The following is a 25295-nucleotide window of genomic DNA, read 5'->3' on the forward strand; positions in this document are numbered from 1 at the left end:
AATTAATTAATCAGGTGATGATTCTCCCTTTACAGTTGTGTTACCAGTTCAGGAATACCATTTTCTCCTCTCAGGATGAAAACCCATGAAAAGGAGGAAAAACAACGCCAAGATATATCCTGGTCTCTTTCTGGGGTGGCTGGACTCACAAACCCTTCCTGAGCACCATGTCAGTACAAACAACATGCCTGAAAACCCAAAGGACCTGTTGCAGGAGATCCATGAGAGCTGCTTAAAGCTAGTCACATAAAAGTCCTGCATTATTGTGTGACCAAAAAGTCACTTTTTACCTTTTCCTCAGTAGCTTGTTCAAAGCAACACAGGGGGCAAACTAATGCCTCCATAGACTCGCTCCAGATACATACTCTGCTATCCTCAGAAGCTCAGATGCTAGGAGCAAGGACCTCTTATGCAGATAGCTAACTGTGATGTGTCATCACTGACATACATACTAGTGAAAGTATAAATGCAGAGATGATGATGCCTTCAGATATTTCTAAGAGCCTTTGCATCCTTTTGTAGAAGAACTATGCTCCAGCTGGCAAATTGGTCTTGAGAGTGTAAACTGTTTTTCTGAGTAAGGAAACAGAAATTTCCTCAAATTGATGCACTGTAGCAACAAACATGCAATCAAGTGAATTACGACAGAAACTCAACAATGATATTGTAAATTACGTAATTAGATGAATTCTGGGATAGATAGTTAATTCAGTGTTATATGGTCACTGAGAGCTCTTTTTAAAGACAATAGTAAATGAATCTGGTTAATAGGATTGGCCTCTAAATTAGCATTGGCCTAATTATGCAAGCACTGAGCCAAAGGAACTGAGGTGTTTTGCAGATGCCACCCTCTGACCAAGGTGCCTGTCACCTGGATTGTTGGGTATACAACGAGAAGTAAAAGGAAACATCCCAGCTCTTTCCCTTTTGTCCTAACTAAACTTGCCTCAAATACACCAAAATGACTCAAAGTCCTTTCACTGCAGTGCAAAGACACGGTCAGCTCAGTACCTAAATATGACTTTTGGAGCTGTGGAAACAGTGTTTTCTTGTACAGCAGAATGTTTACTGTGTATTGGAGTATATCAACCTACAAACAAACAAGTTTGCAGCAGTTTTCTGCTTGTGTTTCTCTGTTTTGAAACATAACATGATATCTAATTAAGTAAACACTCTTTCTAATGATATTTCCTGGACTCAGAATAGTGTTTAATTACTGAATACCATTGTAAGATTGGCTTTGCTCAACTATAATTTTTCTATAAAATGTTCAGGCAAATAAATTGCCTGTATGAACAGATGACATGCAAACCACATCCAAAAGAAGTTCATAATTCAGAGTGAAGATTTTTCACTCCTTTGATGGTTTCCAACACATACATTTTTTTTTTTTTTTTTTTTTTTCCTGTAGGCTTTGCAGGCAGTAATGGCATTTATTTTCCTATCATGTTATGATCAGAAGATGGTATTTTCTGCCCTGAAAAACTTAGGAGTCTATCTGTTATGTCTCACACTAAGAGGCAAATAATAAGAGGGAGTTGGACACATAATTGATTTACCTTTTGTGAATGATCAACTTGGGTTTTAAAAGAGTGGGTCACTGAGGCCAACAAAACATTTGCCTGATAAAAAAGTTTTTTTCTTCTCAGAAATGTTTTTGAACAGGTTTTGTTGTTGTTGTTTTTAAGTTTTATTTTTCATGAATGGAGAGTATTTTAAAAGACATTTGAATGGCTAGACAGATACGGCATCAGAAGGACATATGGCTCTCTCCCAGATAGACTAACAGAACAAAATATGAAATGGTTTATGAACAGATAGGCATCTTTACTATGTTTAGTTACATAGAAGAAAGTCTAGAAACTTTTTATCTCTGGTGCCGCCTAACTCAATAATTAGTCGTATTATCTGTAAGACCATGCAGAATCGTATCTCAGGATTGGGGAGGGGGCAAGATAACCCGGGCCTGGAGGACGTGTCTGAAAAGAAGAGGTGAAGAACTCATAGGTCCTTGGATACATAAATGAATTAGCTTAGTATGCATGCCTAAGTTGAAACAATAAAACGAGGAAGAAGGAGATGACCCGAGCATGCACAAGAACTGGGTTCAGCCACTGAACACAATGACAAGACTATCTACCACAGCCAGAAGACCTCCAAAGACCTCCAAGTAGAAACAAATGCGCATGCGTCAGGGACATTTACATATTTTAACGAGTTGCAGGAAATGATATTATATGTTAATCATTTATTGGAAATCTAATGAATATGTATATTCCAAAAGCTTATAACCCCTGTAGCTTGAATAATTCAGCATGCACACTAGGTGGAGCAATCCCCTGTGTGTCCAGTGCCACAATCAAAGAAAGCCTGTTTTCTAAAACTCCAAGTTGAGTCTTAGAGAGTTTCTTTGACTGACTTTTACGGTAACGAAACTTTATCTGTTCCCTCAGTGCTGAGAACACAAAACATTAAGCTAGCCTAATAAAAGCATAACCTTATAGCTCTCCCAGTTTTTAGCCCATTGCTTGCATGCAGCCTTAACTGAAAAAGAAATGAAATGGAGATAGTAAATGAGCCACTAGATGGAGTGCATTCACTCAAGAAGAGAAGAAACACTGGTATAAAGAAAGGATTAAAAACGGTATGGAATTAGTCTCACACAGATGTCTTGTGACCGTCTGCCCTTTGACTTCAAAACTTGACTGTGATCAATTCCCTTACTAAATAGCACCTCTGCAGACCACAGAGCTGCATGCTGTACAGCATTACATGTAATAAAGCAATAACCAACTGCATTGTGCCTCCTTCTTCCCTCCTGTTATTGCTGCCTCCCTGTCCCACCTTAAAAACCTAATTATCATCTGATCTAAGTGGTCCTGCCTATCTGTTTAAACTAGGGAATGACTCCTCTCAGCATGGAAGTCTCAACCCCTTCTAACATTTTTGCCGATGCTTTCCTGCAGTGAGAATTCACTTGCATTATGATCTTGGGGGCAGGGGAATTATGACTATGTCACTCTGTCTGATACTTCTGTGGCTTTGATGGTGGGCAAGTTCCTGCCCAGCCTTTCATCTACATGATTTTTCAGAGGCAGTCTAAAGATGTAAGTACCTCATATATTTTAGGACTAAAGAAATCTTATGCAAGAGGCAGCACAGAAACCAAAGAATAGGCCTTGCCACTCCATCTAATACTCCCCAGGCTTGAGTCTGTTCATCCCCAGTCAATAAGGTATGGCCCATCTGCTAGGTTTCTTTCATATGTCTGCAAAAGCACAGTTATGCAAGCAATTTTCCTTTGCGCAGTCTGTGAATGGGTTTAACTAGAACAAAATAATGCACAAGAGACGTTGAAGCCTGCCTAGAATCTCACTTTGCACGACGTTTTCTTCTCTGTTGCCATCAGCAAAGTGTACCTGAAGGCCAGAGGTGTGAGACAAGAGAAACTTTGCATAACTGTTGCATAAGACAGACATATCCATACAAATAGCAACCATCCATTGTTCATGTTATTATCTCTAGAGGAATAGTTTAATTAGGAAGACAGCAAAAAACTTGGGTACCTAGACCTCATAAAAAAATCCACAGGAATTAAGGATCCAATTTCCAGTTTCCAAGGAGCCTAGACAGACTGGAGAAACAGCCTGACAAGAATGCGGTGAAATTCAACTGGGACAAATGCAAAGCCCTGAACCTTGGACTACAAGCCCTGAGGGCATGCAAGCAGTGGCACAGGTCAACAGAGAGGTTGTGCTGTCTGCTTCCTTGGTGGTTTTAAAAACCTGATACTTGAGCAACCTGGCCTGACTTCACAGCTGACCTTGCTTTGAGCAGAGGATGGGACTGGACACCTCCTAACGCCCCTTGCTACATGACCTTTTTTTTAGTTATCCTATTTATGGCTCAGAAAACAACCTCTCCAGGATGTTTAAAATAGAAGCCAACTATTCACACTTTTCTTCCAACCTACATCATCTGCTATTTTTGAGCATGGTTACAATATACTTCTCAGCCATTAGTCTTTAATCCATGAAAAATTGGTGTGGCAGTGCTTCCTGCCCACTGTTTCCAAGTTCACAAGCCTGCCATCCAGAAAAACATGCAGTTTAGCAGCAAACCTGAATATCTTACTCATTGAAATTCAATAATTCATTAATACTTTCAAGTACAATTTATTATGAAATAAAATGAACTAAAAATACTTTATCCTAATGATGCCTCCATAACATGTAATGTAATTACCATATCCTAATAATGAAAGAGAGCAGCCTGGCAGAACACACATGAGGAATTTCAAGGACTGAAGTGCTGAGACATCCATAAAGGGAAAACTTGCTTAACTCCTCTAATACTTATGACCTGCCTATGGACAGCACTGACAACCTGTGGCTTGGCCAGAGCAACTAGATTTTCCGAAATTCTTTCAAACTGGGTGAGCATTTCAAACATTAAAATATATTAAAGATGTCTGAAATTGAAATATCTTGACAGATACCATAGGTCACTTAACTTTCTACTTTTGTTTTTATTTTCAAGTCATGCTGCAATGTATACCTTCTCTTTTTTTGACCTCATACATCTTAGGAGAAACCACCTCTGCATGAGAAAAGAAAGAGCTTAGCCCTGACTGATACATGAAAGACACTAAATATCCTTCTAGGAAACACATTTTTTTCTGGCACTTAATACAAGAAAAACCAAACAAGACAAAACAAAACACCACAAAGACAAGAATACAAATTAACATCTGTTAAGGCCTCTAAAGAAGATGCAAATCCCTATAGCAGGTTTAGAAAAAGGTTAAAAAAAATGAGAGTTGTGCAATTAGTGCAGTTTATTAATATTGATAAAGGAAGGTTAAAAAGTGGCCCAATTACTTTGTCAGTGTTACAGTATGTTGTATACTTCTTACCTTCATGGCAGGTAGGCTAAGTAAGCTGCCTGAGGTGATAATTAGGAACCAAAGAATCATGGAGTCTTTTTTAACACAACACAGTGAGAATAATTATTGCATCTGTGTTTTAAGGCATCCCTAAAAGGACAACGAAAGTTCTTCCTACTCTGGCTGAGGCTTTTACAGCAAATTAAAAAAATAAAAAATAGAAAAATACTTCAATCAATGCCTGATGTAGAGCTCCATTAAAATCTAAATAGTGATTGAATCTCTTGCAGCTGACTTCCTCTTTCACTTTTTCTTGCTCTTCCTGCTGGGATTCCTGCACTGTTATTCAACTGTACTCTCCCAGGTCCGCTGAAGCTAATAGAATTATTTTTGAAACAAGGTTCTGCCAAACATGGCTTAAAAAAATCAGAATCTGTCCCCTAGCATATAAAATAATGAAAAATGACATTCACATTTAAATGTAAGCAAATGAGCACTGAAGGAAAGTTGGGCATGTCTAAACAAGGAGCAGGTTCCAGCTGCGTCAGCAAGCTAGAATGGGTGCTAAAGGACTATGCAGCGATAAATGCTTCCTTGCAGTAGTTTTTGTTTGACACCCAGGATAATCTGCCCGGAAGCAGATTATTGCATGGAAGGTGGCAGAGAGGCTCATTCTTCATCTGCCTGCAAGTGATCTCAGCACATGGTAAGGAGGTCAGTCACATTTCTCTGTGAGAGGAGGAGAACAATAAGGTCCTGCTGTTGCTCTTAATGCAAGGAATGAAACAGCTGGTAGACTAATGAGATTCTACAGGTGATGAAAAACAATCTTCTCCATCACACTCAGGTACTTTTATGGCCTTCGTTATCATGTTAATAAAGCACCACACAATACTAATATTGATTTTTAACCCTACTTCTGGGTACAGAAAGAGCTCTAGTGTCACTTTACAGATGCATCCAGTTTAGGGTCAGAGAAATTTATGGCTCACCCACACCCTGGTGTAGTGGGTTTGCATGGCAAGGCTTTGGTAGTAGGGGGACGTAAGCGTGGCCTCTGTGAGAAGAATTCAGAAGCTGCCCCATGTTAAATAAGGGCCAGTTACAGCCAGCTCCAAAGGGACCCGCCACTGGCCAGAGCCAAGCCAGTGAGCAATGTTAGTGCCTCTGTGAGAGCAGATTCAAGAAAGGGGAAACTTCTACATGCAGCAGACATGTAGCAGCAGTTCCCCTGCAGCCTGTGGAGAGGCCCCTAGTGGAGCAGGCTGTCCCCCTGCAGCCCATGGGTCCCACATGGAGCAGATCTCCACGCTGCAGCCCGTGGAGGAGCCCCCGGTGGAGCAGGTGGATGTGGCCTGGAGGAGGCTGTGGCCCATGGAGAGCCCCCGCAGGAGCAGGCCCTGGGCCGGAGCTGCAGCCCGTGGAGAGGAGCCCATGCAGGAGCAGGGGTCATGGGGGGAGCTGCCACCCATAGGGGACCCGTGCTGGAGCAGTTTGCTCCTGGGGGATGGACCCTGTGGTACAGAGCCGTGTGGGAGCAGTGCTTGAAGAGCTGCTGCCTGTGGTCAGCCCCCGCAGGATCAGTTTGGGAAGGACGGCATCCTGTGGGAGGGACCCCACGGGGAGCAGGGGCAGAGAGTGACTGTGACAGAGACAAAGCATCAGGGACGCACTGCAACTGCAGCCCCCATTCCTGGTTCCCCTGTGCCACTTGGGAGAAGGAAGGGAAAGAGGGTGGCCAGGGAGAAGGTGTTTTTAGTTTTGTTTGTTTTTTGTTTGTTTGTTTCTCACTGCTCTAGCTTGTTAGTAACAGGTAATAAATTTCTCTAATCTTCCTATGCTGAGTCTGTTTTGGCTGTGATAATAATTGTTGAATGATCTCCCTGTCCTTATCTCAACCCTTGAGCCCTTTTCATCGTATTTTCACCCTTTTTCCCTTTGAGGAGGGGAAGTGAGAGAGTGGTTGTGGTGGAGCTCAGCTGCCCAGCTGGGTAAAAACACCACGCACGCCTGGTGGGTGGATCCACTAGGAAGCAGAGCAGAGATCCCCAGAGTCAGATCCCAGGGAGGTACACATCTGCACACTGCAAGCATATACACACAGTGAAGTGCCAGGAAGCTGTGCTTCAGGGTACCACACTGCAAAACCGGACATATGATTCCTGGTCTCCTCTAGCTTAACCACTGTCACTTTGGGTACTTGCACTGTACTCTGCATGTACAGTTAAAATTTGACTGCCTGTGTAGATGGAGTCTCACTGACATCCATTGGGAAGCCTGAGGAAGGGCAGAGATGTGCTGAGGTTTCCACTGACATCCCAGTCAACACCTGATCTTTCCCTTGTCTCTAAATCTTCATTACACATGATATTTACACAGTACTTAGGTGCTCTTCAAAGAATTCAACCAAAATATACAAGCCACATTTGAAGTCCACAAAAGTGTATAGTTACCCAGATTAAAACCTGGCCAGTGTATCAGAACATCTTGACCTGTGTGCGGAAAAAAAAAAAAAATCCTCCAAAATATAAATCTATTGAAAACTGTAAATTCAAAGCAGAATTTAAAGCCATGCTCCACCAGCATATTTCATTTTTTCATTCCTCTACATTCCTCTGGATACAGTTTTCTGTATCCTTTTGACTCACATGAAATGGTTTAGTATTATACAGCTTGTCCACTAATGACACATCCTATCATGTTACATCTGGCTAAGAAAACAAACAAACAAAAAACCAAACCCAACCTTTTGGACTAAGCCGACATGTTATTCAGGCACAACAACCCAATGAACCAATATTGCTCATATAACTTCTGATTGGCCTGACGTAGCTAAAATGAGTTTGCCTCTGTTTGCAAAATAATGTGTGGTGTGCCCTTGGAGTGAAAGCACTTTGTTCCCAGCCTCAGGGAGATTTTTTTTTTGCTTGTTTGGAAACAAAGCAAATTACTTTGCACCCTCCCAAACCACAGCGGCTTTGGTAGTTTCAAAGAATACTCCTGGCAACATATTGATGCCCTCTTACTGAATGCAGGAAAGCTGAAAATCAACTTTTTTTTTCCCAGTTGTTAGAGATTCCTCACCCCACCATAATCTGTGAAACCTGGACATGCAGTGCTGTCCTTAGCCAGTTATGCTTATTTTCTACCCTGCATGATGAAAACAGTTTCCATCTGCTCAGCTATGCAGCTACTGCTGGGGACTATTTTATGTTGTCTGGCCATTCCACACACAGCAGTGAAACCATATGCGACAGAGAAGACATCTTCCCAGACTCGACTGACATTCACCATACTTTCAGGGTTTGCTGTTTCTGTGCTACTCCCCACAGACCCTATAAACATTTCATCATCCATGAAAAAACCATGAAGCAGACCAGATTCTAATAATGGATCCCTTGAGTTAATGCTGACACACTATTTATACCATTGAAGATGAATGTGACAATAATTGAAATGAAAAAGTACCAAAGAGATAGAACTAACATTACGGAGTATGAAGGTTACAAGAAGCCAGGTCATATTTCCCTTGACCTCAGTGCAGCTATGACAGAGCACCATGGCTAAAGATTTGGCCTGCAGCAGTCTGGCTAAAGAGCTTGCCTCTGCATCAGAACAGCAACAGTGAGATGTCAAAAAGGCAACAAATCTAGAACGGTGATATGGATATGTTGCTGGGCTCTAGCATCATCAGCTTTTATAGACAGCTTTCCATTGTTTACTCTTAAGACCTAATTGCAAGGCATTATCTGGCCAAACAGTATATGGAAGTAACTTGTAATAATGACTGCCTGCAGGGTTGTCAGGTACTGCAGCAGACAAGATGAGGAACTATTCTTACCTCAGTTATTGCCCATGAGCTTATTCAAGCAGTATTTTATTTTCGAGCCATTAAGCCACTGGTCACCCTAATATACCTCAATTCAAATACACTTTGGAGTGATTTTACCAAATGCTAATGGTAACATTGAACTGTGGGAAGAAAACTGAGTTTTGAATGAGAAAGAAAATAAGAAAATTACTAAAAAAGGCATTCTGGGAAAAAAAAAAAAGCAACTAAAAAAGCAACTCTAAGAAACTGAAATCTTTCACTTCTGCATGGTGGTTATGCAACCTTGCCATACTGGCATAACAACAGACACAACTGTGCCTAAATAAAAAAAAAGATGAATAACAACCATGATATACAAGCCACCACAAAGGTCTATGAAATTACAGTTTTGGAGGAAACAGAAATCAAGCTGAAGTGTACCCTCAGATAGGATTTGGATTTTGGCCAAATCTAGATCTAGCATCATCTGACAGAGCACCATAAAGTCAAAAAACTTATGGTCATAAAGTATGCCAGCTCCAGCAGGAACAAGTTTGCAGGGCTGATCATGGCCAATATTCACACTTTCACATCTTACTGTGAACTCCTTTATTCATCACTGACAAACCACAGCTGTTGTAGGGTGAATTCTCCAATGTGTGTAGGAGAAGGTGATGTTTCTGCCATATATGAAGGTGACAGCACCAAAGTTAAGCCATGAATCTGTAAACAGCTCCTGTTTTATCCCTTTTCTTCTTTTTTGTCTCCAAGTGATTTGTCAGAGGGCAATGTGGCATATTTCTGGCAGCAGAACAAGGCAGAAGAGTAAACATTGTTTCTGCTTAGTCTTCAGATCCTACGATGAGATTGGAGTGCCAGATTCATTTAAAAGATTCAAATCCACCCCATTCTGCAAAAAACTTGAAACAATAGATTCCACAACTCCAGCTGTATGTGGCTTTTCAGATCAGCCTACTTCTGCCACCTTGGTTCAGAGGGAACTGGCTATGGTACAGCATGGCACAAGGTCAGGCCTGATGCAGAAAAAGGTCCATTGTTCAACCTGGCTTACATTTATTTTTAAATGCTGCTGCCCATGAAGAGGATGGGGAGAGGCTTGTAGAGGACGATTAGCCCAAGAAACATCATTGGATGTTTTGAATGTATGTTTTAGATGTTTTCAGAGGGTGAAGTGGTCACATTGGACCACATCCATAGATCCTCTAGCAATAAGGATATCTGTTAGGAGGCACCTTTGTTGCTGACTGCCCTACTAGACCAGTGACAGTGCCCACTTTGTGCTGAGAGGAATCAGAGGCTGTGAGGGCAGAAAACACACTTACACTGGTTAACTTCAGCTCCAGATGAGTGGTAACTTATCAGAAGGACCAAATGGCAGCTGCCAAGGAGGCATAAGAAAACTTAAGGATCATGAAGTTGAGTTATTAATGGTAATGTGTAAGTATCCACTTAAAACTCCCTCCAGTTTGAAGAATGGTTGTAATGTCAATCCTAAAGAAAAGGCCCCAGGGAGACCTGGAGAATCACAAGCCTGTAATCATCATGGAGCACTGACCAAATTATCAGAAACTATACACTGAAGGATGAAATTACAGAACACAGAAAAATACCAGACGTATGAGGAACTATAAAGGAGAATCCTGCCTTTCAGATAATCTGGAATGCTTGGAAATGGTCAACAAATGTGCAGAAAAGGAGGATCTAGTTGATACAGCCCTCTTAGATTCCCAAATAGCTTTTGTAGAAATGGAACAATTCATACCAGGACAAAAAAACAAAAACAAACAAACAAAAAAAAAAAACTAGCTGAGACACATGAATCAAAGTAAAGAGGCTATGAAAAAAGCTGATATAGAAGAATTTCGTACAAATCCACAAAATAAGAATTGGACTGGAAGTGACTTTTTACTGTCTCCTCCACTAAAAGACCTGAGGGGCATCAAATTAATTCAGAAGGAGCTAACCCAAAAGACTCGTGTAACTGTGCAATTCTTTCTTGAAGTATATTGTGATGCAAGAGTGGACACTATTTCAAGGGAAGATTGGACAATTACTTGGAAGACAGATGATTTAGGGTTGCTAAATGAGCTGGAAAGAAGAGAACTAGGAAATCCCCATAGATGTAGATGGTAGGCTAAGAGAATTTTATTGGAAAGCATCATGTAAGTTTTCCCTGCTTTTCCTCTTCTTTAGGTATCCATTTATTAGCACACCTGGAGACAGAATAGTGGGTCCTTAGAACAGTGGGTCTTTAGTATACACAGTCGCTATTTGTAGGCATGTGAGACCCTACAATGGCCAATCTTGACTTAAAGAGTATTACCTTTTTACAGTAGCTGAGGACATTCTACTATGTTAATTGGAATACTGTATTTAGTTAAACCTCATAAGTCTTTCTGATATGCTCACTGTCTTATATAGAATTCTAAACACTAAAACTGATAATTCTAGAAATCAGAGAAATTTTCTAGCAGTTAGCTCTTGAGTCATATATCCCTACTATCTTCAAATTCATACAAGGACAGTGGTTCATTACTAAGAGTTTAAATAATTGCTTGCCAAGTACATGTCTAATTTTATGCATCTGAATTGTTTCATGCACATTAAAATGACAGCTCATGCTTAAACTTGGATACTTGATTGAGAATATTCCTCAGTTAGGGGCTTAAACTGGCAGGGGATGGCATCTCTTGTTTTGGAGAAAGTCCTTCAAAGTATTTTCTTTTTCCTCATCCTTTATTTAAGCTTTCTACTTTTGAGAAACTGTAACTGAAAGAAGACTTCCAGTCTCTTGGTTTGTGAAGTAAACAAGGGAAGAAACACGTTTCTCCAATGATTCAAGTTTCCTTGAAGAAGGAAGCAAGGCCACCTGAAATAAGAGGCAAAACTACCACAGCCTTGCCTTAAGCAACATTACTGGCAAATTATCATGAGTATACAAACCATCAGAGCAAACTTCAGCTATGAAACATGTATCTCTTACCTTATGTTCTCTTACAAAAACACAGTGCCACAGGACATGGAATGCTCTCTTGATGGTTTCTTTTCTCAGGCTGGTACAGAAATTAATTCACAAATTGTCTTTGCCTTAGAGGCCTTAACAAAATTACTCTACTTAGTGAATTATCCAGATAAAATGCAAAAAAAAAATAAAAAAAAAAAAAAAAAAAAATAAAAAATATATATTTTTTAAAATAATTAATTTGTCTTAAAAGCTGCTTGCAGTCATGTAAAGAAGAGAGATGCTTTTAGGACCAGCAGAGTCCCCTCAAAGAAAAAGGCATAGAAAGTAAAATGTTCAGAGGCAAAGGTCTCATACCCTGTACTTCTGATGTATTTTAACTTTATTCTTTTTATCCTTTGATAATGACTTCACTGAGCTTTAGAGGCTCTGCAAAATAAGGTACTGATAACAGTCTATATAAAAACAGTATACGAACAACTGTGTTTCCCTACAGGGCTCTGCAAATACCTCTGAGTCCTTCCTTCTATGCACCTAATATTCAAGCTATTTGCCAGACTTAAACAGGGACCCACTGCTACTCTAGACTATGGATTTTGTTCATTAATATTTACTTTGGTTTTTGTTTGTTTGTTTTTAGCTTAATTTATACATAGTGCATTGAGTTGATGAAACATTTTGTCAATAAATGATGATGGTATTTTGCATATGTCACGCTACTTTTCCCTGTTTGTATAACCACTGCATTAGCAGAATACTGTGTGACTACAGCCTTTGCAAACTTCTTTACAAATAAGCTTGGATATAAAAGCGTACCTTTGTAAGGATGCTTCAGCTTCTAGAAGACTTTTTTGACTTGGATACATAAAAATGTATCCAACCACTAATGAGGTGGTTTCAGTCCCTGAAAATGAAGTGCTCAAAACTTGCCATTGGGAATGGTAAACTGCAGTTCAGTGCAGCTGTACATTCTTCCTCCTCAGTCTAATTAAAATATTTTGGATAGGATTATACTTATTTTACCTAAAATGTAATGCCCACTGTCACACACTAGCTCACTTACATGGCAGATGCTGCAAGCAATGGCACTGGTGGTGACATTGGTGGTCAATGCTGGTGGAAGAGATCAGAAATAAAAGAAAAACTTGTGCAGACCACATAGCAGGTACATTGGGGAATATCTGTCCTGGTGTTTCTACTTCTATTTTCTGCTCTTGTAAGGAGACTTGACTTGACAAAACCTTCTGAAGGGAGAGGAGATGATGTCCTCCTTGGGGAAGATCAGGGTATGCTCTGGAAGAGAAGGCTGGGACAATGCAGGGGATAGCAGCAGCAACAAATTCCAGAGTGAGTGGACTGTAGCACAGGCTACAGGAAATTGGAGGATGGGAAGCAAATGGCCCAGTTCCAGGAAAGATTCTGCCAGGAATCAGAAGATGTTGGACATAATTTGCTGCCATTTACGAAGTAATGGAAACCAAGCTAGAAATACAGACTGACTTATAAGGAACATGCAAGAAGAAGTGTGTAAAGCCCTTTAAAATTATTTTCTCTCTGTCCTATTTACTACTATACTTCTGCATTCAAAAATAAATACGTAGATAAAAATAAAAAACAGTTTAATTTCTAGTAAAATCTGTCTTTTACATCTTTAATGTTTTTAGCTTCCATTTCCCTTGACACCATCTCACTTCCACAGATGCTTGAAGCCCTAGCCAACTGGGGTTCCTATCTCCCACAGGCTGCAGGTCTCTGTGCTAGGAGGTAATATAATGATGTGTGCAGAGCTCTGGCTTTGTCAGCTCTCCATCATCTGCTTGTGAAAGGTCTGGAGCTAACCAGCACAAAAAGGATTAGAACTCCCTGATGACAGACCAATCTGGGGGCATTTTGCACCTGAGCTTTCCGTAATCAACATTTTTATTCTTATTTGGTGTTCCTCTACATCTGCCTTGGCTAGTGCCTTGGATGTCTGTCAGGTTATGGAATTGGTCTGAACATGGATTGAAATACAGCTTCTGTATGATAGAGAAAGGGCTCAATGGAGAATGACATAATGGGGGAATGTGATTAAAAATGAGCACATTTGATAAAGAGACAGAAAGAAAAGGAAGGTTGGTGACAAACAGTTAATGTTCAGACTCCTCAGAAGAAATACATCACCAGGGTTAGCAATTTCTAATGAATTTGGTGATTCTATTTAGCAGCGGAAATGTTGTTTGCTGCTTGGCATTTCAGTGTGTACATAATTTATAGTCTATTATTTGATAATGTATTGAAGCAGGTTGTTGTCTTTGGCACCATCAAAGCTGTCTGCTAATTCACTGCTTGACCTGCTCTGCATGCATGTAAAATGGAAAAGAACTGGTCCAGGACACACTGTGGCAATTCCAAAAATGGCTTAGTGTTCAGACAGTTTCATTTGTATGAATCTTACCTCCAAACTCTTTTTTCATATATATTTTTTCATATATACATATTTTGGAAAGAAGTAGCAAGTGATAAAGAGGTATTTTAAGACTAACACTTTTATGTTCTGTTTAGTTTCTCAGCCAACTCTCATGTTACAACCTGGATTTTGAAAATGTCCTGGCATTACCATGTAACCGGACACATCATGTTTCCTTTCCATACCTATGAGGCACTTATATAGTTCAGGGTGTTCTCTCCTGTTCATCCTTGGGAATGAGAGGAGATATCTAGCACACACATAGAAAGCAGAACTGATTGTTTGTAGGAACATTCACGGAAGTATTTCTGCTTCTGGATGCTGATCATAAACAGTTTGCATGTAAGTTTCAGAGAAATTAAAAATGTTAGATGAAATCTGTTTGCTGCAGATGATCCAAAAGTCACCAAAGCACCATGAAAACTAAACAGAAATATCAGTTCTGGAGAATACTTTGCTTCATGCACTCTCTATCAATAAGGGAAAAACAAATACTAGAATATCACAGTTGAAAGCAAGCTGTAAGGCCTCCATTAGTTGGGCCTCCTCAGTAACGACAAACTGTTCAGCATATACTACAATAAGTACCCCAGTGACTATTTGTCCAATCCACAAAGTCACAGTTCTTCAAAAAAGAAGGATCAATTTTAAGCACTAGAGAATTCTAATTGCCTTCAGTTTGGACTGCAAAACCAGGGACTCTATTTGCAGACATAACATTATTATATATATATATATATATATATTAATTCAGACTTTACTCTTTCAGTGCAGACCACAGCAGGGATCATGTGGTAGTTTGCATAAGGTGACAGAGTTGTCACCTGTCCCTCCTAAGGCTTCACCTGACAGTCCACAATACACCCACTACTGTTCAACCAGTGATCCCAAGTCGAATGAATATTCCAATACTTCCTTTCCTTTTTTATTTCAATTTTGTACATAATACAGCCTAAAAATAAGTACTGAGAGAGGCATCGAAAATTTAAATTATTTGTCAGTGCCAAAGTCATTGAAGGGATTATTTCATCAGAGATGCTTGGTGGGGGCAATAAGATGGAGAAGGCTACACTTTGGCAGGGTTTTCTTGATTCTTTTTCCCAAGTGTGACTTTTTTTCTCTGTGAGTTGCTTTTATATTTTAGAGAAAGAGTTGAGAGTCATAAATACATGTTAACTGGAATTGATCAAGGACAAAATGAATAATTTAATTTCGGAAGAAAAGATCGACCATATTGCTATGAACTTTTTAGCAAAGACTTTATTTATTTATTTTTTTTTTCCCTGATGTTACTGCTGTCCCACTTCAGCTGCATTTACATGTAGCAGGAGTGCTGCTTTGTTTCTAAACTGGCACATCCCTGCAGAATTCCCTACCTTTCTTTTGTTTCTAAGTTTCTGATCTTAAAGGTCATGAATAATTCATAAAGAATTCCATACATCTTCAAAGCATTCTGTTAAATAAAACTGCATATTTAATTCTTTTCTTTGTTGATTATCCACAATTAGGAATAATGATTTCAGTTGTTGAAGATGATGAATTCCAAGCAGCTCTTTACATATGACTACCCCCACCTCCCTGTTTTTTGTCAGGCTTGGAAATAGGTCTGACAACTTGTGCTACTTTGACACAACTTATATTTTTATATGTTGATATATTACATCAGTTTCTATTACAGCAGTATCAAAAGTTTTCTAATAGTCAAACAAATGAACAAACAAACAAAAGCATTATAAAAGGTTGAACAGGGCATAAGAATTCTCCAGGCAACCCAGAAAGTTGCAGACTTAACTAGATGCAGGCAACTTAGCTGAACACAAAATCTACAAAGTATAGTAAAAAAGTCAACATCTAGTCTGTCCTTTTTGTAGACCCCTTTTAAAGTTCACATATTAAGATATACCTAAGCTCTACAACTACAATCAAGAAAAAAAAAGGCATTTGCAGTACAACCAAATTCACCACTTAGTCAAGAAAAAAAAAAATAAATAAAGGAAAAAAAAATTCTTAAATGTTTGGTTTCTATTAGCAGTGCTCCGGCCGTGATATCTTGTGTTCCTCCCTTTCAATCCTGTTTGGCTTACGTTTGTGATAAATAATAGGCAGAGGAATAAGTTTATCATAAACTTTCTACATAACTCTGTATCTGCATTCTTCTTAATCTCTATGCCTTAAGAGAGGGAGAAAAGTGCTTCTAAGTTACAAGCTCAGCATAAAAGAATATTTTTGTTTTTCTGAAACTAATTTTCTGGTGTTCCAAGATCAGTAAATACTGCATTGCATAAATAATGTAAATATTGTAGTTAAATGTATTAGATGCATCCTTGAAACTTGTGACTTAAAAAAATCATTACATAAAAGTTCTTCATTTTGGGCTTGTGGATCTTACTAGCTTGGCTACATTCTCTGGTATATCATAACTACATTTTTCAAATACTGTTTTAGATTTTCAGTATGCAGCTTTGAAGTTGAGAACTGTACTGATGTGCACAAAAGAAACAAGGTCAAATGAGCAGTCATCTTTTTTTGCACAGCAAAATCTCTCCTTGGGGCAAGTTCAGTCCCCTGAGTTCTATCAAGCTCCAACTCCATCTGAAAAACACATTCCTTCTTCAGCCTGGGCAGTTATTTTTCAGTCTCTGTACAGTTTATACAAAACTGGAGGGGACAATATTGAGATTTCACCAGTTTAGGCTAGAAGAGGACCACATCATTTTAGGTGCCAGTCAAAGAATAACATCCATTCCAAAAAAATTACATATTGAGTCAGAAAAGGGTGCCTAGGTGTTACTTTACATAGCATATCTAACATGTACTGGGTAGACGTGTCTTGGACGAGGCCACTGAAAATCTGCAGCAGATCCAGGGCCAGAACCCAGGCTTGCTAAAGCAAGTCCAGCATCTCAGATGCCCTCTCACCAAACATTTTTTTTTTTTTTTTTTTTTTTTAAGCCTAGTCCTCTTACAAAGGTGTTTCCTTTCATTAAATTGGGAAGAAGCACTTAGAGACACTTTGTATTACTTACAAGGAAGCAGACAAATGGGAAAAGAGAGATTAATTTTTCCCAGAACAGAAAAACAGAACTCAGAAAACTATACATGGCAATCATACAACTCTAGGAGCACCCTTGAAGTGATGTGGTATTCATCAGGTGGATTGCCTCTCTGGCATAGTTTTAAACTGTTGACTAGGTGCATAGTGAACAGCCTTTCTTAGAAAGAGTAAGCATGCTGTCTGCTTAGTACTAAATACTAAAGGAAAATAGAGGCAAAACTACTGTTTCTGCCCCAGAGCCATTCTCCCTGTTAAAAAGCGAAGTGCATAAAATGCACAAGGAGAAAGAGTTTGAAGGAAAAAAAACACATCACTTTAGCCTCTATATTGTAGACAGAGTTTATGGTGCATTTGCAGCACCTCTAAATAAAGAGCAACTTACATTTACCAGCGTGAAACCCTCTTGCTTTATGAGCCAACATGTGGTATGTGAAATTTAGTGGAGGCATTCTAGTGAGATACACAGCAAGGAAGAGAATATGATAAGCACAGAGTGACTCAGACCATTGGCCATGCTGGATTTCTAACAAAGAATTTGGCACAAACATAAATTCAGGGAAAACAAAGTCCGTACAGAGAACTAGAGATGGCTGCTATAAGATAAAGAACTGAAAATGTGGGGTTAGCTCTCTCATTGGGAAGAAAAGAAGGCAAAGTGAGATAAACACCATTGCCAAGAACAATATCTGAAACAGCTGACATCCGATAGAAGCATTGATTAAGTACTGTCATCCCAAACAAACTAAGAAAAGATCAACCATATACTTAGTCAAAACTAAGCATCAGGAAGTTTAAGCTTCAGAACTGAAAACTTTCTCATCTACCTGCAGTTTTGAAGACTTAAGGACTCCCTACCAACACACTCTTCAGCAGAGTTTGCCTATAGAGAATGCTTTCCCCCCAGGGAAGCACCTCCAAATATTTCCACCCCACTAGAGCCACCTGACTGATTGGAGACAAAGGCAAAAACTCAGTTTGGGGAAAGAAACAACCAAAAAAAAAAAAAACAACACAAAGAAATAGGTTTAAGCTAAAAACTACCGTGAAGAAGAAGAGAGGGAAAGATGTAAGCACTGTATATACACACCAAAATGCAGAGGGCTTCAGTTTGGAGGAAGATGCCTGCAATGTAATTTCAGTAAAAGCAAGCGTGTGCGCAGCTGAAGTCAGTCACCTATCATTCAGGTGCCATAGCTGAAGCTATACCATGAAATGAATGATTGTTTTGATTCCAGCTGGGTTGTGGAGCCAGATAAAATATGATAAAAACAACAATGATAAGCAGCAATCTTCGACTGGGCAAGTGTCACCAACTGCAGGTGACAGGAAATATGTTTTCTGAGGCCAGCTGGCGAGAGCAGGCTGTTGCTACAAACTGCACAAAATAAAATATGATCCTGTTTAGAGTTTACATTAGCTTATAGAAGTACTATGCAAAGCAAACAGCTTGCTACAAATGTGTCAATGACAGGGAGACACTCTGCACAAAGATCGGGTCTGGGTCCAAATAGCTGCTCAAAGCAATGGCAAAAGGTAAACTGCAATAGGACTGGTCTGTATGGGGCAGCTATGAACTCAGAGCAGCACTGGAGGCAGTGTCCCCACCTAGTTATTGTATGGAAGTGTGTAGTTTACCTCCTGCCATCACATGCTTAAGAGATACTGTGATGTGGTGGTGTGCCAGAAATGGCTGGGCCCATAGTGAGGCCTAGGCACTACAATCCTGGATATAAGCAATTCAGGGTGAGACAAGGAATGACCCCCCAAAAATCACACAGATTTTAATAAGCAAAGATGTAGCATAGCAAGGAGAGTGTTGCAACCATTTGCTGCAAAAGAGTCTCCTGAGACACCAGAAAAGGTCTCACAGCCATTTCTAGGCTGACTTACTACTTTTGTGGCACCTCTACAAACAGATTTCTTCCCAAACAACTGGTTTAATTTTACAAGCCTATAGACGATTTGACACCTAAACAGTGTGGGAGTGCTCAATGCTGATACTACACGTCCATCTTGCAAAAAGTCAGCGTCATTTTGCAGTACATTTTTCACCAATACTAAATCCCTTTTATAATGGAAAAGGATGTACTCTTTTGTATTTCTTGGATATATTCTTTTATATCCCTTGTATCCCTTTTATAATGAAAAGGATTTCAGAGAGTTAAAAGCATTATTGTAATATTTAGCATCAATTCACAATCAAGTGTCTTCTAGCACTTCATTGGCTATTTGACTGCCTCACATTAACGTTATAATTGTAGATTTTTTGCTCTTTTTCATTTATTTTATTATTTTTTGGTATTTTTTAGTTGACTAATAACTGCAGGGACTGTATACACTAGAAACAAATAAACTTAAGGCCTTTCATAAAATGATTAATTAATAGGAATAATTAAATCACAAACGAATGTGGGATCTAGTATGGAGTTACAGGAGGATGACAAGATTACTTTACTGATTTACTTAGGTTACAGAGGCTGCAAATCTTTTTTAAAAAAGGAAAAAGATAAAGACAGTACATATAACCACGATTTGGTAAGTACAAGCTAAAATGACTATGCCAGTTTGCTATCGCATTTCTGCAATTTCTGAAGCAGAACTGAGCTCATTCTGGTCTTATTATCAAGACAGTTCATGAACTTGCAGTTACCTTTCAAGACAGCCAGATAAATGCCTTAAATCAGAATACTCTTGAGTTTTCTTTGTGAATATGTGTTTGAATGAAAATCCTTTTAACTTTGGCTTTATATAGCATTTTATGTTCACACACTACAGATTTGCTTTTAACAAGTTTACCAAATTGTAACCTCCTGTACTTCTGCATTGTTCCTTGGAGCTCAAAATGTGTCATTTAAACATCAGAGGAAAACAGGTAAAGAATAATCCATGTTATCTATTTAAAAAAGATCCTTTCTTCAATGATTATGTTTCTTTCCTGCCATGAGTACATTTAATTGACTATTACAAAATTTCTCTTATTACTAAAATAGTAACAGAGCAGGATAGAGCAAAAGGGTGTACAATCAGCTTTCCATTATGATGATGCAATTCATGATCATAAAAAGTGTTAGAAGTTTGGGCGACCAAAGAATCCTGCTGGCTATGGAGCCACCATCTGTGTATCATTTTTCTGGCCCACATCCACTGCATGTCAGAATCTGGACATGACTGATTTTCCTAATCAAAACTTATTCTCCTTGCTAGTGTTAGCAAATATTTGCTAGGTATCTTGGAAGAAAATATATTAATTAAATTAGAAGAGGACCTGTGCTTGATCCGAGAGCCTTTTGCTTTGACCACCAGGAAGGAGAAAACATAAATTGGGTGAGTTGAGACAGACAATGTGGCTTCTGGTATAAATAAACATTTGGAGCAAGATCCCTTGTGTTTTATAAAATTTCAAAAAGGTTTGAACTGAACAAGGCTATGCAAGGAATGATGAGTAAGAGATGACATAATAACATAAATATTGTAATTCACCAAGAAATCAGATGTCAAGGAAAATAAGAAAAATATATATTTTTTTTGTTTTCTGGTTAATGCAAGGATAGGGAATATACTGATGCATTTCTTTAAACTGAGATAATGTTCTACCAGTCATAACCTTTTTCCTAAAAGAGAAATCAGATCCCTTCCTGGGGATGTCAAAATAGGAGATAAAAAAATTAAAGTCTTATATCTCAGGAACAAACCCTTTTATTCCCTTTCACTTTACAAACACTACAAATACATTCAATTTGAGACTTTTTTTTTTTTTAATTTATTTATTTATTTATTTTCCCCAAGTGCTGGGGGAACACATTATGAAAGAGTTTGTTCATTAGGCTGTGGAAAGCAGCATTTTTTTAACTGAGGGGGCACTGCCTCCCATGGAGATACATAACAAGGCAACACAGAACCACAGAACTATTATCTATTCTACCACTTGAGAGTCTTGCCGTATGAAATTCTTCCCCCAGGTAAAATAAAAAGATAGGGATATTTTTTCAGTCCGTTTCTTCCCACACTTGTAACAACTGTTCATTAGGCTCTATCAAAGAAACAATTTTTCCAAGGACTGAGCCAGAGTGAAGATGGGCTCCAGGCTCTGGTAAATTAATTTCAGTAGTTGAAGATGTCAAATAAGTGTCCCCCTGCTAAAAGTTACCAAGCAGATGCAAGGACAGCTCAGCAGGATGTTGTGTCCAAGCCTCACCTAAACTGGTTTATTAACTTATTGATGAAAATAAAGTCCCAATCACAGAGCTCTCCAGTGGTGAAAGAAGTACTAGTCTGAAGTGCCCAAGTCACATTGTTCTAGCACTACAGCTACAAGTAATCAGCAGATGTCACGATCATCTGACGCAGATACAGCAAGATTTGCTGGAGATTGTTTTTCGGAGAGCTCACACAATATATATTCTGAAACTATTCTCTTTTCCATCCTTATTCTCCGTTTAGAGTAAAGAGTGTCTAGCTCCCAGGCCTATGGCAGGTAACAAGAACGGAATGTAATTCATAGACAATGGGCGACCAATTGGCTATATCTGTGAGAAAGATAAATGTGGCCTTAGGTTACATTAACAAAGATACTCCAGCACAGGTCTAATAATAAAGCTGTTGTGGAGAACATTTGGCAAGATAATAGGTAAATATATGCATGTGCATATATTACTTTTGTTATCCCTGTATTTTCCCTTGATCATTAATTTGTTCTAAATCTTGCCAATGTTTTGGTAAATCTTTCCAATTTACCAATTCAAAATTCAAATGCAAATTTTCTGACAGGATTATCTATGTGTTCCAAATTACCACTCCTGAATAAATTCTTATGGGAGAAATGAAGGCATGAATTTGGATTACTGCCAAGAGGGGGAGACTTACAAGGAAATAAAGTGATCAACTTTTACCTTTTAATCAAAAGAGTGAACTTACTGATGAAATCTAAGTTTTACTTTATTTTTCAGCAAATCATGGGAAGACTGCTTTTAATAGCTGTTTACCTCCTTCCATTCTACCCTCTACCAAAAAAACAAACAAAAGGAAACAACAACAGCAACAACAAAACAGTTTTCAAACACCATATGCTGAGCTGGGAAAACAGATAATTTTTGATAAACTGCTGGGGAGCAGTGAGACAGAATGCATTTCTAACAAAGAGAAAGTCATTATTATTATTATATTATTATTATAATTGCTGATGTTGTTGTTATTATAGGACTGCATTACAGCATTTCGGTGGTTTTAATGGCAAGATATTAAAATAAATAAATAAACAGGACAGTTTAAAGGACCTCTCACTCTCTTCCTGAATGATTATCCTTGCAATGTGGTTTCTTACTATAGCTTAATAGAGCAGTGTGAAAAAAATTTGCCTTACTAACTGGTCACAATGTTATTGCTGTGGTCTTTGTGACAAGATGTTATTTAGTAGTGTGCTGCATGTGCTCTAGGGCAGGTGTCAAAGACAAAGGAAAAGCAAAAACTTTAAAATTTGGATCTGCTTGTACTCTTCCTTTCCCACCTTCCTCTCCACTTACTGCCCTTAAACTGGTCTTTTTCCTAATCAATGGAGATGCAGTTTCTCAGAGGAGAAGAGGTTGCATCAGTAATCAGTGTCCCTGCTAGCCCAAGTCCAGAGGTACTGATGCCTGCCGGCTGTCTCACAAGTCACTGCACACATTGCTTCTTTGAAGGTGGCTGTGACCCACAAGGAGACACAATGTGACCAGAAAAACAATTCTAGCTAAAACATACTGGAGGGAAGGGATGCCATCCAGAGGAACCTTGACAGGCTTGAGAGGCAGGCCTGTGCAAACCTCATGAAGTTCAACAATGCCAAGTGCAAGGTCCTTCAGCTGGGTCAGGGCAATCCCAAGCACAAATACAGGCTGGGAGAAGAATGGATTGAGAGCAGTTCTGAAGAGAAGGACTTGGGGGTGTTGGTTGATGAGAAGCTCAACGTGAACGGACAGTGTGTGTTTGCAGCCCAGAAAGCCAGCCGTACCCTGGGCTGCATCAAAAGAAGTGTGGCCAGCAGGGCAAGGGAGATGATTCTATACCTCTGCTCCACTCTTGTGAGACCCCACCTGGAGTTCTGTATTCAGCTCTGGGGCCCCCAAAATCAGAAGGACATGGACCTATTAGTGCAAGTCCAGATGAGGGCCACGATGATGTTCAGAGGGCTAGAGCACCTCTCCTATGAAGAAAGACTGAGGGAGTTGGGGTTGTTCAGCCTGGAGAAGAGAAGGCTCTGGGGAGCCAGCCAGTACCTAAGGAGGGTCTACAAGAAAGTGGGAGGAGGACTCGTTATTGACGAGTGTAGTGATAACACAAGTAATGATGGTTTTAAACAAAAAGAGGAAGATTTAGATTAGATATAAGGAAGAATCTCTTTACTCAGAGGGTGGTGAGGCACTGGCACAAGTTGCCCTGAGAAGCTGTAGATGCCCCATCCCTGGAGGCGTTCAAGGCCAGAATGGATGGGGCATTAAGCAACCTGGTCTGGTGGGAGGTGTCCCTGCCCATGGCAGGGGGGACAGAACCAGATGATCTTTAAGGTCCCTTGCAAGAAAACCATTCTATAAAACTCAGATGCTGTCCACCACCTTATATATTTTTTTTATTCTCTCTCCCTCTGCTCACTGTACTTGCATTTTTTTTTTCTCTGTAATATTCTCAATTTTGGAGCATGACTTCAAATTGCGCTTGACATAATGAGCAAAATCTGTCCAGTCTTACCAGAGCCACAGGCAGGAATAGTGTGCGGTGCATTGCAGGGATCACAATGGGTTGTTACATCTTTTGAGCAGGATGACAGGAATTGTGCAGTCTCAGTCAGTCATTTTTTTTTCATTTCCTGCAGCCATGAGGAAGACCAGATGTACATTGGGAAGCAACCTTAGAATCCCTACTTCAAATAAACTTGGCTAAGGTACAAAAGGAATGAATCTGAGGTGAAATTTCAGTATTTGTGCTATTAGCAAATTAGGACACCTTCCAAAACTCTACAGCAGCTTTGGAAGAAAGCAAACATAATTGTTAAGGTTTCTACACAAATGTAGGTAGAGATGGCAAAGATACGCTGCAGAGTCAGTTTTATCAATAGATATGTATTGATTGGGATGGAGCTTACATACTTAACTGTTTCATTGCATGGATTTAATAGACAACATTTTGAAAAGGTTAATATATTCATTTTTCTTGAGTCAAGAAAAAACAGAGTATCATTAATATTGTCTCCTCATTTCTACTTGTTTTGGTTGAAATTATACACTTCACTCACAAGACAGAAGCAGCAACATATTTACTGATATAATGTAGTGATCTAACAAAACTTAATTATAAATAACAAGATTTGAGATGGCAAGGTACAGTTGATTATTTACTGCATAGAGGACAGGGTAAGTCAGACCCATTGGGAAGACCCACCTTTTGAGTCATAAGGTTCAGAGTGGACTCCAATTGCTTTCTAAACTCCTTGAACCAAAAAGGTAAAAGCAGCTGAATCCACTCCTAATCCCACACTTGGTCAACAGCTTATGTCTAAAGGTTTGAGGATTATACGTGCACAGTCAATCTAAGATATAATCTTAGTGAAACTTACAAAGTTTAGCAAGCTATTAAAATCCTACTAAGGATATGTTGTGGCACATAATCTCTTGTGAGGAGTAAGAGATCTCTGCGACAGGTATGACCTTAAGAGGAGGGGGCCATCCTGTTGTGCAGCCAGCTGCTTTGCAGAAGATCTCAAAGGGCTCTTGGCCCACTGACTGTTTATGGGGTTAGATGATAGACAAATAGGCGTATTGGTTTTTGGTGCATGCTCCATTGGCCCTCAGCTGCTGAGCGAGATGTCTGTCTTTGGTTCCTCCAGCACCCAATTTGGGCTAATATTGTGATCACTATGTGCAAAGCCTTGGAGTAACCAGTACACTGGTCTCTGTCTGCATTAGCAAGTCCTCAGGTTCAGTCTGTACTGTAGTCGGCATCTGTCTGAGCAAGGACTTGGGTGCAACAGCCAATGCTTAAGCAAGGCAAGAGCCAGACTGAAGATGAGAGGTGGGGGGGGGGGGGGGGGGGGGGCGTCCGAGGCTTTGCACCTAGAAAAACAACAAACTAATTAATATAAAG

The sequence above is a fragment of the Oxyura jamaicensis genome, chromosome 3 (assembly GCF_011077185.1).
Source record: "Oxyura jamaicensis isolate SHBP4307 breed ruddy duck chromosome 3, BPBGC_Ojam_1.0, whole genome shotgun sequence".
Classification (NCBI taxonomy): domain Eukaryota; kingdom Metazoa; phylum Chordata; class Aves; order Anseriformes; family Anatidae; genus Oxyura; species Oxyura jamaicensis.